This window comes from Protopterus annectens, chromosome 2.part0 (genome assembly GCF_019279795.1).
Source record: "Protopterus annectens isolate FY-2018-M chromosome 2.part0, PAN1.0, whole genome shotgun sequence".
In the NCBI taxonomy this organism is placed as follows: Eukaryota; Metazoa; Chordata; order Ceratodontiformes; family Protopteridae; genus Protopterus; species Protopterus annectens.
In genome coordinates this window covers 429216493-429232358 of record NC_056728.1, presented here as the reverse complement: position 1 = coordinate 429232358, position 15866 = coordinate 429216493, and the positions used below count along the sequence as shown (strand labels likewise).

The 15866-nt window shown below is 40.8% G+C and overlaps 1 protein-coding gene across 1 annotated transcript in view; it reads left to right on the top strand.

Moving 5' to 3' along the window:
- The window catches only part of LOC122792743 (protein prune homolog 2-like), a 1725151-nt gene that overhangs the window by 149560 nt on the left and 1559725 nt on the right, over positions 1-15866 (top strand). The window lies entirely within an intron of this gene.

Below are 15866 nucleotides of genomic sequence, written 5' to 3'. Positions count from 1 at the left end.
CATCTGTTTTATGAAATATTGGCAGTGGGTGATCCCATGTAATATAAATGTCATTATTCTCTGTACAACTTTGTGGCTCCTGTTTCCAATGTTTCTCAGCTACTTCTATATTGCAGTATTTGTACAATGCCCAGTGCAACAGTCTTGGGTTAAGGACAAGACAAAACAGCAGCTGTGAGAAAGAATCACCCTGAAGTATCCCCCTCTGATTTTTTTATCCCTGGATTGATAATTTGCCCATTGTCAATTCAAGGTGATACTTACTACCATCTCTGATGCATGGTGCCCCTCTACTAATCAACCTATCTTCTTCTATCTCCTCTAAACTAGAATCCTGTTACAACAAAATCTCAAAGTTTGCCACCAGGTCCAAGTACTCTACCCACCACTGCATGCCTCTCCACCTACTCCAATGGCTAGAACTTCCCAACTACCTGGACTACCTCCAAATCACTACAGTCCAAAAACTAATTTTTAAACCCACTAAGTGCCCTGCACTAACTAATATCTTGCCACTATATACCCCTCACAGAACCCTAAGATCTGCTCACCAAAATCTCATTTCTGTATACAAACCAAACCGTCCCTCAGGTCAGCTTCTCCTATCCTTTTCCTTAGCCAAAAAATGGAACTCTCTTCCTCCTTCTCTAAGAATTTCTCAAAACTTTGATCACTTCAAAACCCAGCTCCATTCCTACCTCTCCAATAACAGGAAATGCACTTGCACTCTACCTACTCAATCCTGCCTGATACATGAAATACATACATATACATAAACTACCTTCCACCTTACCCAATAGGAGTTCAGTCATATTTACTGTTTTCTTACAAATGTTTCTTTCTTAGCATTCTCAGAAGATTTAAAACCTCAGTATAATGGTGACTCTGTATTATCGACCTCTAATTGTATTTACATGTAGATATGCACTGTATACCATACTATGTTGATATTCTACTGTGCTTATGTTTTACTTCATAATTTTTACTAATTGTTTAATTGTTAATATGTCTGCTATGTTTTCTGGAGCTTTTTTCCCCGGGCCTCCACTGAAAATGGGCTCCTTGAGACCAGTGGACCTCCCCGGTCATCAAACTGAAAATAAAAAATAAAATAAATAAAAATAAATTTCCTGGTCCCAGTAATGTAACCGGCCGATGCAGGCTGCACTTTATATCTCTGTGCATGTTCCTTTGTCTGTGAATGTGGGATGGTGTCAGATGCTGTTTTGTAATCTATCCATGCACTACTTAGATTCCTCCCCTTGCTAGAACTCTCTATTATGGCTTTATTTATTTAACAACCGAGCCTTTCTTCCATATAACTTTCTTTTATTACATCTTTATTCTATTGCATCATTGAATTTTTTTTTCTTAGTAACTATAAACTCCTTTTGCATCAATTCCATTATATAGTTTGTATGTTATTAGAAAGTGAGTTATTGATCCATATAGTTGTATGTCTTCTTTAATGGTCAACCATAGCTGGAGAATTTCACAAGACTATATATGCTGGACTTCTATTACATTTTTTGCAACTGTTGTTGATGCATTGCAACCTTATTTGGAGATTTGTCTTGAAGAGTCATTATTTGCTGTTGTTGAGTATTTCAGTTTTCACAAGCTCATTTCTTTCCACGGGACTGTTTTTGTCATTTGTATATGCTCTTCCTCTTGGCTTTGATGCATTTACCTTGTACAGATGTTTATATTTTTGTTTACACAGCTTACCCTCTTCTTCTTGAATTTCACAGGATTTAATTGTGTCTGCTTTACTAATTATTTCAACTTTAATCTGCAGGCATTTTTTGTTTTTTTGGATTTTTACTTTATCTCCAGTGTATACATCTGTTTATCTTCTGCAGTTTATATCATAGTAATATTTTGTCTCTGCTGATTTTTTCAATATTTTATTTACTTCATGTTCATTTTTCAAGTATCAACAATGTATTTGAAACAAGCAATCTGTTTTTTTTAACCTTCTGTCCATCAACAGTTAGCCTAGAGAGAGACTTGTCCTGCAAAGGAGTATTCCTATATTCGAGAACTACAGGATGACAAAACACATAGGTTTCAGTGCAGCTCTTTTTGTCCCCCAAGTCTTGATAATATATACTGTAATGTACTAATCACACTTGTAGTTGTTGCAACTGTCAGTTGTTTACTTCTTGGAGGAATGATAGCCTACACTTACAAGATGCATGGTTTCTATGAACTGGAGTAAATCAGCCCCCTCTTAACCACCAGATGATCTGAAAGTGGGCATGCTCGCATCTCCTTCTGTTAATTTTCATAGTAAATAGTACATATGGCACAGCTCTGAACTACTTATTCTATGTGAGTTGACATTTCTTATGAAAACTTTGTCTCTTATTCTTTTTTTTCACTTTACTATTCCCAGATGTGAATTGTGTATCCTCTAAAGCATTTGTTTTCTCACTTTATTGAGGACTGCTATTTTGTAAGCTGTAAACATCAAGGACCAGACCCAGCTTATGTCAACTTTTAAAGAGAAATATGACTGAAAGTTTTTCCTTTCTGGTGACTTTGACTTAGGCCAGCCTTCCTCTGTAATGCCTTTCAGTAGTTACATTTCTAAGTCCATATAATAAACCTCTACAATTATTGTGTATGTTCTGCTCTCACTAGTAACTGTGATATTATCCAAGGAATCCATAGTTCTAACAGCTCTTCATGCTTAATTGTAATTATACTTTACTTACTATATCTATTAGGTATGTTTCTTTGTCTGGTCTGTATTTTGTTTTCAAATTCTACTTTTGTTGACTGACTAACATCCTTTGCAAACTAGGATGTGCTTTGTCCAAAGATGTTCAGAATATACTTAACAAGGGTTTGTGGTCAGTTTATACCCGACAATTTGTTTACTGAAATTTCTCAGATCATAGCAATGGTCCTTTTTAATATGGACATTTCACTTTTTTGCTTTTGTGTATGCTATTAACTTGTCCGTGCTATTTTAAATCATGGTTCCTATACCAACATCTACTTGCAACACAGTTGGTTTAATCATGCCATACTACTTGAATGCTAGCATATCAGTAACTAGTTTCTTGGACATTTGAAAACTTTTTTTTTTCTTTTTACAGATCCTTTCCTAGGCTGCACCATTCTGTAACAGCTTTCTTAGGAGTGTACTTATCTTAGACATATTACATATTTTATATTACAAGAGCAACCTGCCTAAGTGTTATACAGTCAATCAAAAACTTTATTTATGTGCAAGGGTATAACTTAAACAACCATTTAAATAAATAAAAAAATGGTCTTACAGATTGAAAAAGTTTTAACTTTTATTAAAATATGTCAAAGCCACTACTTGGCCAGATGCTAACGAAAAGTGCTTTCAACTTTGATTAAGATTTCTTCAGACTAAGCATCCATGTATCCAAAAATTTGCTGCTTTGTTATAAGGCACATACTTCTAGAATTAGTCAGATAACTTAAAAACCTCGTAATGTAGGTGAATTGGTGAGTTGAGAATTATGATTGGCAAAATAATTAAATTCCTTTAGAGAAGTGGGAGGGAACTAGTGAGCCCAAAGTTAACCATACAGATGAATGTGGAGATAACTGAAGTGATTAGCAGAAAACTTAATTCAGTAAAAGCACCTCCACATGATTAAGGAATCAGTCAATATGTGGGAGCTATTCCTTGGATGGCACATATAGACTAACTGGATAGAGACCACTGAAATACTTTTCTAGTCAGAAAGAAAATCCCAAAGTGCTCTGTCAGTAGGTCCACAGTAGATGGAGTTGTCTGACCCAGCTCTGTTAGAAATGCTACATCTAAGGAAATCCCAATCCCTCCGCACCACATGCTGCAGAGACTTCAGCCTCATTACCACAATCAACAGAACATGCTGGAGGGACAGGTTCATAACCCAGAGGCTGCCCATGCTATGGAATAGACTTCCCATACATGTCAAGCGCAGCACCTCACTGGCCCTCTTCAAGAGAAATCTTGATGAGTGGATGGGAAATAGAAAGTTCACCCCGGGGATCACTCCAGTGGCTGTACTTGATAGAGGCACTGGGAACTAAGGTCGGGTGGCACGATGCCAGGGTAATCCTATGGGCTAGGCTTGCAAAGGCTTCAGGGCCATTAGCCTAGTACACACCTATGAACATATATCTGAACCAGAATATGGACAGAAACCATAGGTTCATAGGTTCATAGGTTCATAGGTTCATACTAGGCTATCTGCCCGAGGGCATTTACAAGCCTAGCCCATAGTTTTGTGGCTTACGCCACCCCTTTAGTATGGGGAACTATACCCATTATTTTGCTGTGCCTCTGTTGAGCAGTGACACTGAGGTAATCCCTGGGGTATATCTGCGATCTCCCATCCATTGGTCAAGATTTCTCTTGAACAAGGCCAGCGAGGTGCTCTGCCTCACATATACCGGGATTTTATTCCACAGCATAGGGAGTCTTTGGGTGATGAATCTATCCCTCCAGCACGTCCTATTAATAGCCGTGTCGAGGTTTAAAACAGGCTATCTGGCTTGGCAAGAGTTAACATGGGGGTAACGTCAAGGGGAAAATCTGCGGGTACAAGACAGCTCAGAGCTGGATTATGGTTGGCAAGTGTGCTGACCTAATCAGAATGCAAGCCTAACTTCAGCTCGATCCCTTTTACTGAAGGTTACACTGTGCATGTCTAAATGCTACATAATTGGTCAACATTGAAAGAAGGGATCTAACCTCCAAGTGATTTGCCTGGGAACAAGGGTGTCCCATTTTACACGTTAATTGCTGCATTGGGCTTATTTGTCTTTAGCTATATATACATACCTAACAGAAATGTAGGGTTATTAGGTACACTGCAGGAGCTTTACAAATAAATGGTGCTTTAGGCATGCCAGTTTGACATGATCAGAAACGGTTGGTCATAAATGTATGTTAGTAAAAATTAAGATAAAATATGATAAAATATGAGACGTGATGATTTGCTTATCTTAATATATTAATAGAGGTGCACATTTAAACAAATGTATGAGCACATGAAAACATGATTATGAAGACTAGTGACGGTTACTGCTTTTGCTTTACTTTTTTGTGAGCAATTTGAAGGTTATTATCTAAAAAGTAGTAACTGCTACATATCAGTCCTGTCCTAATTATCATAGGAAGTTAGTAAGCTATTGGCCCTTAGGCCCTTATAAGCCTAGCTAAGAATTTAGCCCATGTTCAGACAAGTCAGCACCCAGTGCATCTGTCCAGCATTGATGCAGGTGGAATCCCAGGGATATATTTTTTGTTCCCCATCCAGTTATCCAGGCAGCACTTAAAAAGGGTTAATAAGGTACTCTGCCTGATGTGGAAAGGGAGTCTATTCCACAGAAGGGAGGAGTCTCTGGGACACAAAATCTGTTCTACCAACAAGTCCTATTGATGTCACAGACCAGGTTGAGGCCATGCATGCAGGTTACTCGAGTGGAGCTAGACTTGCGGATATGCAGCAGTCCCATCAAGGCGGGGTCTGAGATTGTTTTGTATGAAAGACAAAGGTCACCCCTGAGGTGCCTTTATGAGACTGAGTAGAGGGTCAGGACTTTTAGCTTATCTGTGTAGGGTAGATCTTTGAGGCCGTTGGATTCTCCTGGTGAGGAACCTCTATAGTCTCTCCACCTGCATGTTCTTTGTGAGGTACATGCCAAAAGGAGCATTGTACTTAATAATGGGTCTTAGGAGGGAAGAATACAGGGATGTTATGACCTCCTTGTCCCTGGATGAGATACCCTTACTAATGAGGTGGGCCGTGTAGAAAGCTTTCCGTATAATGGAGGCAATATGGTGGTCAAAAGTCAGTTTGCTATCAACCTAGGTGCCGACGTCCCTCACAACTGATTGCAAGCTTAGGACCTTGTTATTAATGTGATAATCTGTGGGGATGTCAGTCTTCCCAAAGTCTGATTGTTGCTGTGTCTGTGTTCCATAAAAAGGCATGTGCATGCATTCAGACATTAAATAAAACTATCATTTCTTTGAAAGTAATTGGAAGCCTTGATATAAAATGTATTTATTTTAATAGTATAATAAATGAAAAAAAAAACTAAGATTATCTTAATTTATAACAAATTTTATCAGACGTATTGCAGCTATGTTTAAACAAATATCATTCCTTGAAATCAAAATTATTTGCATATAATCATCCTACAAAACTACTTTTTCCTCACAGTATTTGAGTATTTTCAGCATTTGCATTGGTGGCTGCTTTTAACATAATTTGATGGAAAAATTAACATGGTATAAAACTACCTACTTTGCTAACTTACTTTAAGATTCTATGGGAGGCAGTCTGAACTTTATCTTATCATGACTGACAGTCTGTGGCATGGAACAATGTTTTGGTGACTGTCATCTGGATTTTATGATAGACATTGCTTCAACTATTTTATTCTATATTAGTTTAATTTATTCATAGGTTCATAGGTAGGTACTAGGCTATCTGCCCGAGGGCATTTATAAGCCTAGCCAGAGTGTGTTGGCTTTCGCTGCCCCATTCATTAATTAACTGATCCTCTGTCAAGCAGAGCCAATGAAGTGATCCCAGAGGTGTATTTTCTGTTACCAATCCACTCGTCAAGGTTTCTCCTGAACAGTGTTAGTGAGGGGCTCTGCCTAATGTAGTTTGGAATTTTGTTCCAAAGCATGGGGAGTCTCTGTGACAAGACTCTATCCCTTCAGCATGTTCTATTTATTGTTGTGGCGAGGTTTAGCTCACTAGAGCGCTTGTCTCACAGTGACTTGGATTTCTTTAGGTGGAGCATGTTCATCAATTCTGAGTTGGACATGGCTTTGTAAGTCAGGCAGAGATCACCTCTGAGTAAGCGATATGCCACTGAGTACAGCCGGAGTTTTTTCAGTCGGGCTGCATAGGACATATGTTTGAGGCCAGTAATCCTCTTGGTGAGGAACTTTTGTGGTCTCTCCAGCTGCTGGAAGTGTCTTGTGAGGTACATCCCAAATGGAGCATTGGACTCTATGATGGGTCTGATGAGTGACGAATAGAGGGGCACTTTAACCTCTTTATTTCTAGATGCGAACCCTTTAGTAATTAGATGGGCCACATAGAGGGATTTCCTAACTACTTTGGCAATATGATTGTCAAAGGAGAGGTTACTATCTACCCGGGTCCCCAGATCTCTTATTACCTCTTCTGTATTAAGGGGGCTGCCACCTATGTGGTAATTCGTGGGTGTTTTGTTTTTCCCAAACGGGATGACTATGCATTTTTTGGCATTTAGCTTGAGGCCATGACTTTGACACCAGGTGTCCGTCTCAGTAAGGCCCTTTTGGAGGATGTCCTTGTCAGCTGGAGAGCCAATTATGGCTCCCAGTTTGCAGTCATCGGCGAACTTGGTTAGCCATAGTCCTCCTGTGTTTGCCTGTACTTCTGAGACGTATATGCCGAACAGTAGGGGTCCCAGGACCAAGCCTTGTGGGGCACCACTTGTAACTGGTTTAGAGTCGGACCTGGAGCCCGCTATTCTTACCGTGTGAGCTCTGTCTGTAAGCCAGTTGGTAACCCATCTCGTGAAGTAGGGGTTTATGTTCAGGCTGGTGAGTTTTTTTGTAGTACCCAAGTGGGGAATGGTGTTGAAAGCCTCGGCGAGGTCAAGGTAGGCTGTATGAACCACCTTCCCCTCGTCTATGGCCTTGGTGACTGTCTCGAAAAAGTCAACCAGGTTTAGTAGGCATGATCTGCCCTTAACAAAGCCGAAATGGGTTGGGTCAAGTTCCCAATGTCTTTGTTAATGAGTTCCATGATGATGCGCTCCATAGCCTTGCAGACCAGGCTAGTCAGGCTTATGGGGTGATAGTTACCAGGGTCAGTTGTGGCCCCTCCTTTGTGGAGTGGAGTAACTGTTGCTGTGCACCATTCTATGGGCACCATAGCCTGTGGAGAGGCTGAGGTTGAACAGCGTGTTTAGGTGGGATGTTAGTTTGTTCTGTAGTTCGTGCAAGACACAGCCTGGGACACCATCTGGCCCCATTGACGCTGTGTTTTTAGCTTTTGAAAGGGCTGTTTTTACCTGTGCATCTGTGATTTCCAGGACACTACACTTTTCTTGTATTGTTGTGGGCCCTTTTGGGGGTGAGAGGGGGTTGACGTTTGCACTGAATCTATCTGCCAGGATGTTGGCAATATCAGTAGGTTCAGTATATTTTGTGCTATTTTGCACTAGTTCAGTGCATATCTGCAAGTTGCCACTTAGATTCCTAACATAGCTAAAGAAGGCTTTGTGGTTATCTTTTGAATCCTTGGCTATTTTTCTTTCGAAGTTAGCCTTGGATGATTTTATGAGGGACCTTAGTTTCTTACTGATACTGATCAGAGATGTCTTTCCTTCTTGGGATTTGCTTTTTTTCTGAACTAGTTTCCACCTTATGGCAGGGGTCCACCAGACTGGTTTCCTTCTCTTAGAGGAGTGAGTCTTGGTTTTGCTAGGGATGGCATGATCCATGCATCCTTGTAGGTGCTCATAGAGTGCATTTGTAAAGGTTTATGCATCTTGGGCAGCATTATCCTTTAGCGTGGGGGCTGTGGAACTTACCGCCTCTGTCTTAAGTAAGGTGAAGTTTGCTTTAGAAATTTTTTTTTACTGTGGTTTCCTTAGTTGGGGATGGTGGTGGGGTGTGGACATCCAGAGTGATTAGTTTATGGTCTAATCTAACCAGTGACGGGTTGACCTCCGGTGAGGAACACCTGTCGCCCATGTTGGTGATGACCAGGTCCAATATGTTTTCACCTCTGGTAGGGGAGTTTACCAACTGATCCAGGGCATTTGAGTTGATGAATTCCAGGAAGCGCTGGGCCTGGGAGTTTGTACTCGAGTAGTTTGCCCAGTTAATGTAGGGTAATTGAAATTGTCCAATATCAGGGTGTTTGGTAGGAACTTAATGTTTTCCAGTATCTCCAGAAAGGTGGAGTGGTGTTCCTGGGTCATGGAGGGTGATCTGTAGCAGGCCACAATTTGCATTGCAGATTTGCCCGATGTTAGTTACACATGGATGATCTCAGAGGTATCATGCTGCACCACTAACCTGGAGGTGTAGGTATCCTTGATGTATATGGATACACCCCCTCCTTTTGTGTTTCGGTCCGTCTTCTGTGGCTGAAATGTGTGGTATGAGTTGTAGCCTGGTAGTGCTGGGGTGCTCTCTGGAGCCTTGAACCAGGTTTCAGTTACTGCACAGATGTCAGCATTCTCCATACTGAGGAGTGCTTTGAGCATGTGCATTTTGAGATTTAAACTCCTGGCATTGAGTAGCATAACCCTCAGTTTTTTGTTAATTGTGCTGTTTACGGAGGTGGGTTTGACTTTTGAACCTTGCCTAAAAAAGGCATTATGGGGGCAGCAAGAGCCTTGGCCAGTATTCGAAAGCCTAGGGGTGACAGGTGCAAGCCGTCTCTTGCAAAGCAACATGGCTTGCCGAGCATGTCGTCCCAGGCTGACAGACACTGAATCCCCTTTGAATGACACCAGAAGCTTAGCCAATTGTTGAAATTGATAATTTTTTTCTTTATACTGAGGTATCATTCTTGGTGAGGGCAGGATGTTACTCAGGGTCAGGGTCATACCAGCCTGGGCTACATAATCAGAGAGCTCTTCCATGACTCTTTTCATGTAGTCCAGGGAGGTACGTCTCATATCATTCACGCCAACATGAACAATGACAGTGTCATATTTGTACTTTTTCTGGAGTGACCTGAGTGCTTGTGTTATGTGTCGGATTCTGGCTCCCGACAGGCAGCTAACAGTAACCTTCTGCTTGTCCAGCCCAGTGAGCGGGATGTCAGTGTGCCTGACTATAAAGTCACCTATTACTAGTGTGTTAGGTATGTTATTTCGCCTCAAGGGCTTTGATTGTGCGGCACACTGATTTTGTGTTTTATGTGTTGTCTGGTTTGTGACAGGAGGTGCAGGTTGTTTGGGTGTCTGCTTTGGAGGTCCCTGATGCTTTTTCAGGTTTTTATTTAGAGCCTCCGAGTATGATTTTGTGTATTTATGTGTATTTTTTGCCAGTGCTGGTTTAGTAGGTCTGTGTGTGGCTGGAGGTGTGGTGCAAGTGTTAACCTTCTCCTCTTGACTGTCTGTTCCAGTCTTGGGTGGAGACAGCTTAGCCTCCAGTTTGGCTGTATAATTGCATCTCTCGCATATGTTAGTGTTTTGTTTTAGGAGGAGAGGGTTGTCTGTGTACATGAGGCAGTTGTAATATTGCCTCAGGATACCCAGATTCACCAGCTGGACTGGAGAGTACATCTGAAATTGCCCTTTGGTCATGCCTGAATAGTAGGATGAGCTGCTTAGTCGCTTGGTTGTTGAGGGGTGAATAAAGAGCCTTGCCCTGCTGGGCAATCAAGTGTTGGGGTATATTAGTGCTTGCTATTCGGTCTGAGCAAGTGCTGGCCTGTAGGATGCTTTCTGAGTGCTTACGTTGAGAGTTAGACTAGTTTCAAGGGAAAAACTGAAGAGGAGACTTAGTGGAGCTGAGAATAATTTAACCTTGGCTAACCAGCACTGCCCGGCACACAAAACCATGCAAACGCGGTTTTTATCGCAGGGAAATGAAAGAGATAGAAATTAGCCCAAAATGGCCAATAAACTACTAACTTCTGGGCTGGAACCACTCCTCCAGTGACAGATAGGCTGCTCAAAGCTCCCCTCTCTCATAGATGAACAGAGAAACTTTCTTCTATCCAAGTAAGGTATGGGCAACTCAGAAACTTGTAACAAAGCCGTGAATTCAGCACTAGCCTGAAAAATGGACTATACTAGCTTAGAAAGGCGGGAAATTTTTTTTTTTTTTTTTTTGAAAAGATAAAGCAAAAACGGCAAAAAATACACTTAAAAACAGCTTTAAACAACTGCAAACGATCAGAAAAGGCTATCACACTTTAGTGTGTAGCCTACAACAATTAAACAAATTATTTAAACAAAAAACAACCTTTTAAAAGTGCAGACAGTCAAATAAGTACAATATGTGAAAAAAACAAGCTTTTAAATCACAATAAATGTTGGAAAGTTGGCGTTTAGGTGGAAACAGTTAAGTACAGCAAGAAAGTACAGAAAACTGATACTTAATCACTCCAAAGTCTCTCTTCTAAGCTAGAAGGCTTGTATCAGTTTAAGGCTTTCTAGTGCTTCCCAGTAGGTTAGTTACAGGAAAGATGGGAAACATGCGCAGATGTGGTCTTTTAAGCCAGAAAGTTGAAAGATATGGATAAACTGTCCAAATGGTCAGTAAACTACAATTTCTGGGCCAAGAACCACTCCGCTTGTGGTATACAGGCTACCTAGTGCTTAACACTCCCACTGATAAGCTAAAAAGCTTTCCTCCAACACAGAAAGGCTTGCGGGGCTCAGAAGCTTACCAACAGTATGTAATATAAAATGTTTAAAATTAATATTTGCAACAGAATGCAAGTTTCTGAATAGTTCTACAGATCTGTAGTATATTAATATATTAGGTGTGTCTGTGTGTGTGTGTGTCTCTGCATGTATATATACATCGGTTTACTTCAGTAGACTGAAAGACCACAACACCGAAAATCAAAACAATAAGACTAAAATCACGAATGTTCAGAAGCACGAAATCCCATAACAATGAATCCCATAATAACAACACTCAGAACACCAACAATGACTTCTTAACAGTATCGGAACTGGATATGTAAATAGCCTGATATGCAGAAGTAGCTGTCATTTGTATACTAGCATGTTCATAGCTGTGGAATACTATATAATACTATAATGTAGTGTAAATCAAACACACAGCCCCTTAACAGAACTTGTATGGCACGCAAATAAATATACTTCCCAGTAGCAATCCCATTCTATAATAACCGACATTGAAAAGCAAACCTTTCTCGTGCGCTGTATATTTTATCAACATGATAGACTATATTCTGTTCACTGCCACCACTTCAACCCACTATTAGCATGGAACACTTTCAGTATTCTAGCGATAGGCTTCACAAATTTAAGAGCTGAATATTCCGCTCTGTTAGCCAACACATTCTGAAACTGCTGATGTCTCTCCATAAGCGTCCGTTTCTACTACTAACAACTGTTTTACCTTTTGAGAAGGCACTGTTTGGTATAGTCTGCCTAACACTCCCGGGGCTTCCATGTTTATGTTAGCTAAGGCGTCTTCAGTGCATAGCACAATATCAACTGTTTCTGGGGACGTATTTGTACTTTTTCTAATGTGGTGATGTTCTGTTTGATATGCTAACATGTACTATTTGAGGATGGTGCTTAAAACGTAGGTGGAGCCATATTCGATGTATATATTCAATGTTGTGTTATTACTCGCTGTTATAAACATTTGTTGTTATGGGATTTCGTGCTTGTGAATGTTTGTGATTTTAGTCTCGTTTTTCTGATTTTCGGTGTTGTGGTCTTTCGGTCTACTGAAGTAGACCCATATACACATATGTAATTACTTACTGATTTATCTCAGTCATATCTATGTAATGTCCTTAGGTTAAAATATTGAAAGCTTAGCTGAGCTGTTGCTTCTAGATGCAAAAACAGATACAACTTCGGTACTGTCCTTGACTTCATCTGCTTCAGAGGTACAAAAGTGCACGTTGCTTCAACTTGGTGGTTTGCTGCTTTCCCATATCAGGTCTACATCACAGTAAAACTGAATTTAAAGTAATGCTCATTCCAGAATTCTACCCTTCCACTCATGAACGCTGCTTGAAGCTGCTGTCTGTCACACAGTTACATGAATCTGTTTAATAGCACTAGTCAAACCAGCTACGACAGAGAAAGCTTGGTGTAATACTGATAATATTTGCTGTTTTTTATGGGAAAATTAATCTTGAAACAAAACAAGTGCTGCTTTCCAAATGAGTCTGATGGAAGCAAGTTGGCCTCTCTGCTTCAGCCAATTTCTTGTAAGATATAAATGAGAAGTATGGTACTTTCCAGCCTGGGATGTGGGGTGAAGGACAAGGGGTAGATCATTGCCACTTGGGATGGTTAGTTTGCAGCAGGCATTTGGAAATGGCAAAGGAAATAGATGTTAAACAGTACAGTGGAAGACTTGAAGCGTATGAAAATCCATTATCCAAAACAAAGCCTACAGCTCCCTTATCACTGTTGTATGATATCAGCAATACATAGGTTTCTTTGATATACTCATCTACTTTGTCTGGTTACCCTTGTGACCAAACACCAGCAGTCACTGTACAACTCTCCCACCATAGCCATCTATTATTGCTATAATTATCTACAGATCAGTTGGTGATTTTTGATTCGTTATTCAAGATAAAGACATAAAATTAATAAGATGCTTATCTATGTCAAGATTAACTCTGTGTTACTGGGTGTGGTTATCAGAGTATTAACCCACAGTTGGTGTTTGATCATACGAGTGAAGCCTCTCTGTCTGTTTCTTGAGTTTTTTTTTTTTGAGGTTCATAGGTTGGTACTAGGCTATCGGCCCTAGGGCCTATACAAGCCTAGCCATAACAATTCCCTGACTATTTCTTCCCACAATATTAACTTCCCTGGACTCCTGTCTAGCAGGGCGACTGATGTGATCCCCAGGGTGAATTTCCTATCTTCCATGTATAGGCAGTCTATTCCAGAGTCTGGAGAGTCTCTGAGTCAGGAACCTATCCCTTCAGCATGTTTTGTTCATTGTGATGACAAGGTTTAGATCCCTAGAGCGTGTGGATCTGAGGGATTGGGATTTCTTTAAGTGTAGCATGTCCAACAGCTCTGGGTTTGACATGGCCTTGTATGTTAAGCGGAGATCGCCTCTGAGTAGACAATATGCGACCGAGTATAGCTGGAGGTTTTTTTTAGACAGTCAGCATAGAGCATCTGCTGTAGGCCTGTGATTCTTTTAGTGAGGTATTTGTGCATACTTTCCAGTTGTTGCAGATGTTTTGAGAGGTACATACCAAACGGGGCATTGTATTCTATAATGGGTCTAATGAGGGATGAGTACAGTTGGACAATGACCTCCTTTTTTCTGGATGAAAAGCCCTTAGTGATGAGGTGTGCCACATAGAATGATTTCCTGAATGTTGTGGCGATGTGGTTATCGAAGGTGAGACCACTGTCCACCTGTTTCCCTAAGTCTCTTATCACACTTTAGGTGTTTAATGTACTGCCACCTATGTGGTATTTCATGGGTACATGTTTTTTCCCAAAGGAGATAACTATGCATTTCTTGGCATTGAGCTTGAGCCCATGGCTCTGGCACCAAGCATCTTTTTCTGTAAGGCCCTTTTGTAGAATATTCACTTAATTTGGGGATTCAATAATGGCTCCCAGTTTGCAGTCATCTGTCAGCTTTGTTAGCCACAATCCCTTAGTGTTGGTCTGTACTTCAGAGAAGTAGATGACAAACAAGAATGGTCCCAGGACTGATCCCTGAGGTACTCCACTTGTCACTTGTCTGGAGCTGGATTTGGAGTTGGCTACTTTTACAGTGTGGGTTCTGTCAGTAAGCCAGTTGGCACCCTATCGAGTGACGTAGGGATTAATGCCCAGCTTAGTAAGTTTATCTATGATTCCAGAGTGGGGGGTGGTGTCCAAGGCCTTGGCGAGGTCCAGATAGGTTGTGTGGACCGGCTTACCCTCGTCCACAGCACTGGAGACTGATTCGAAGAAGTCAATCCGGTTCAGGAGACAAGATCTAATGGCATTATGTCATAAGAAATTTTAAACATTTATGAGGGACAGAAAAAACATATGAGGAAAGTGATGCACATTCTGTTAAAGTCTGGACAGTTGAGAAGTAAGGTTAAAAACAGTTGTAATAGCAGTACTGCACCTCTCAGTTGTCCAGAGTTTAATGGAATGTCCTGATTTTTTAAAATATTTTTTCTGTCTCTCTCAAAATATTTCAAGATATTTTTTCAACATACCATAATAGAATGTCCAACCACTCAACAATAATTTAGTGGCCAGACTTTTTTTGTAGTAGGATATGCTTGATTTACAGTGGGCGTGTTGACTGGGATATCCAATCACCAAGCACATTTCGGAATACTAATTACCTTGTTATCATATTAAAAGAAAAAAAGCATGAGTCATTTGGGACACATATACTTAAGCAGTAGACCTCCATCCTAGTTTGCATGGCTGGAATTGGCACAATGAATTCAGATTAATAATGTCACAGTAAGCCCTACTTTTCACAGCTGAAAAAGTACAGTTGTGTACACTTACCATAAATGTAGATGTGTGAGTGTATTCACTGTTGCAGTCCTAACAAAAGAGTTATCTGGCTCCCGGTAGCCCTCGATCGGCCAGAATACCAAAGGTAAGTAAAAATTATGTCGGCCGTCGTCGGTTGTAAAGGACGTCAGGGCGTCCGATAGAAAAAGGAGGCAGCTGATGTCACTTCCTCAGTCTTTCTTGCCATAACAGTCAGAAGCCCCCAGAAAACAAGGTTTAAACTAAATTTAGCCCGTACCTTAGGAAAAGAGAAAAAAGGGTGAAGGAGGGAGGGAAAGCAGGACTGCAACAATGAATACACTCGAACATCTACATTTATGGTAAGTGTACACAACTGTACTATGTTCATTGTGTTTCATTGTTGCAGTGCTAACCAATGGGGTGATTACCAAAGCCCAGAGAAAAGGGAGGAGGAACCAACAGAATCAAGGACTGGAGATCATGCCCTGCAGAACAGCAGTGGCAAACCCCACCCTGGCTTTTGAAAACAAAGGCAAATTATAATGCTTTGTGAAAGTGTGAACAGAAGACCATGTGGCAGCTTTCAAAATGTCTTTAGTAGGGACACCCCTTAAAAAGGCTGCAGAAGTGGAAGCTTCTCTAGTTGAGTGGGTCCTAACCCCTTG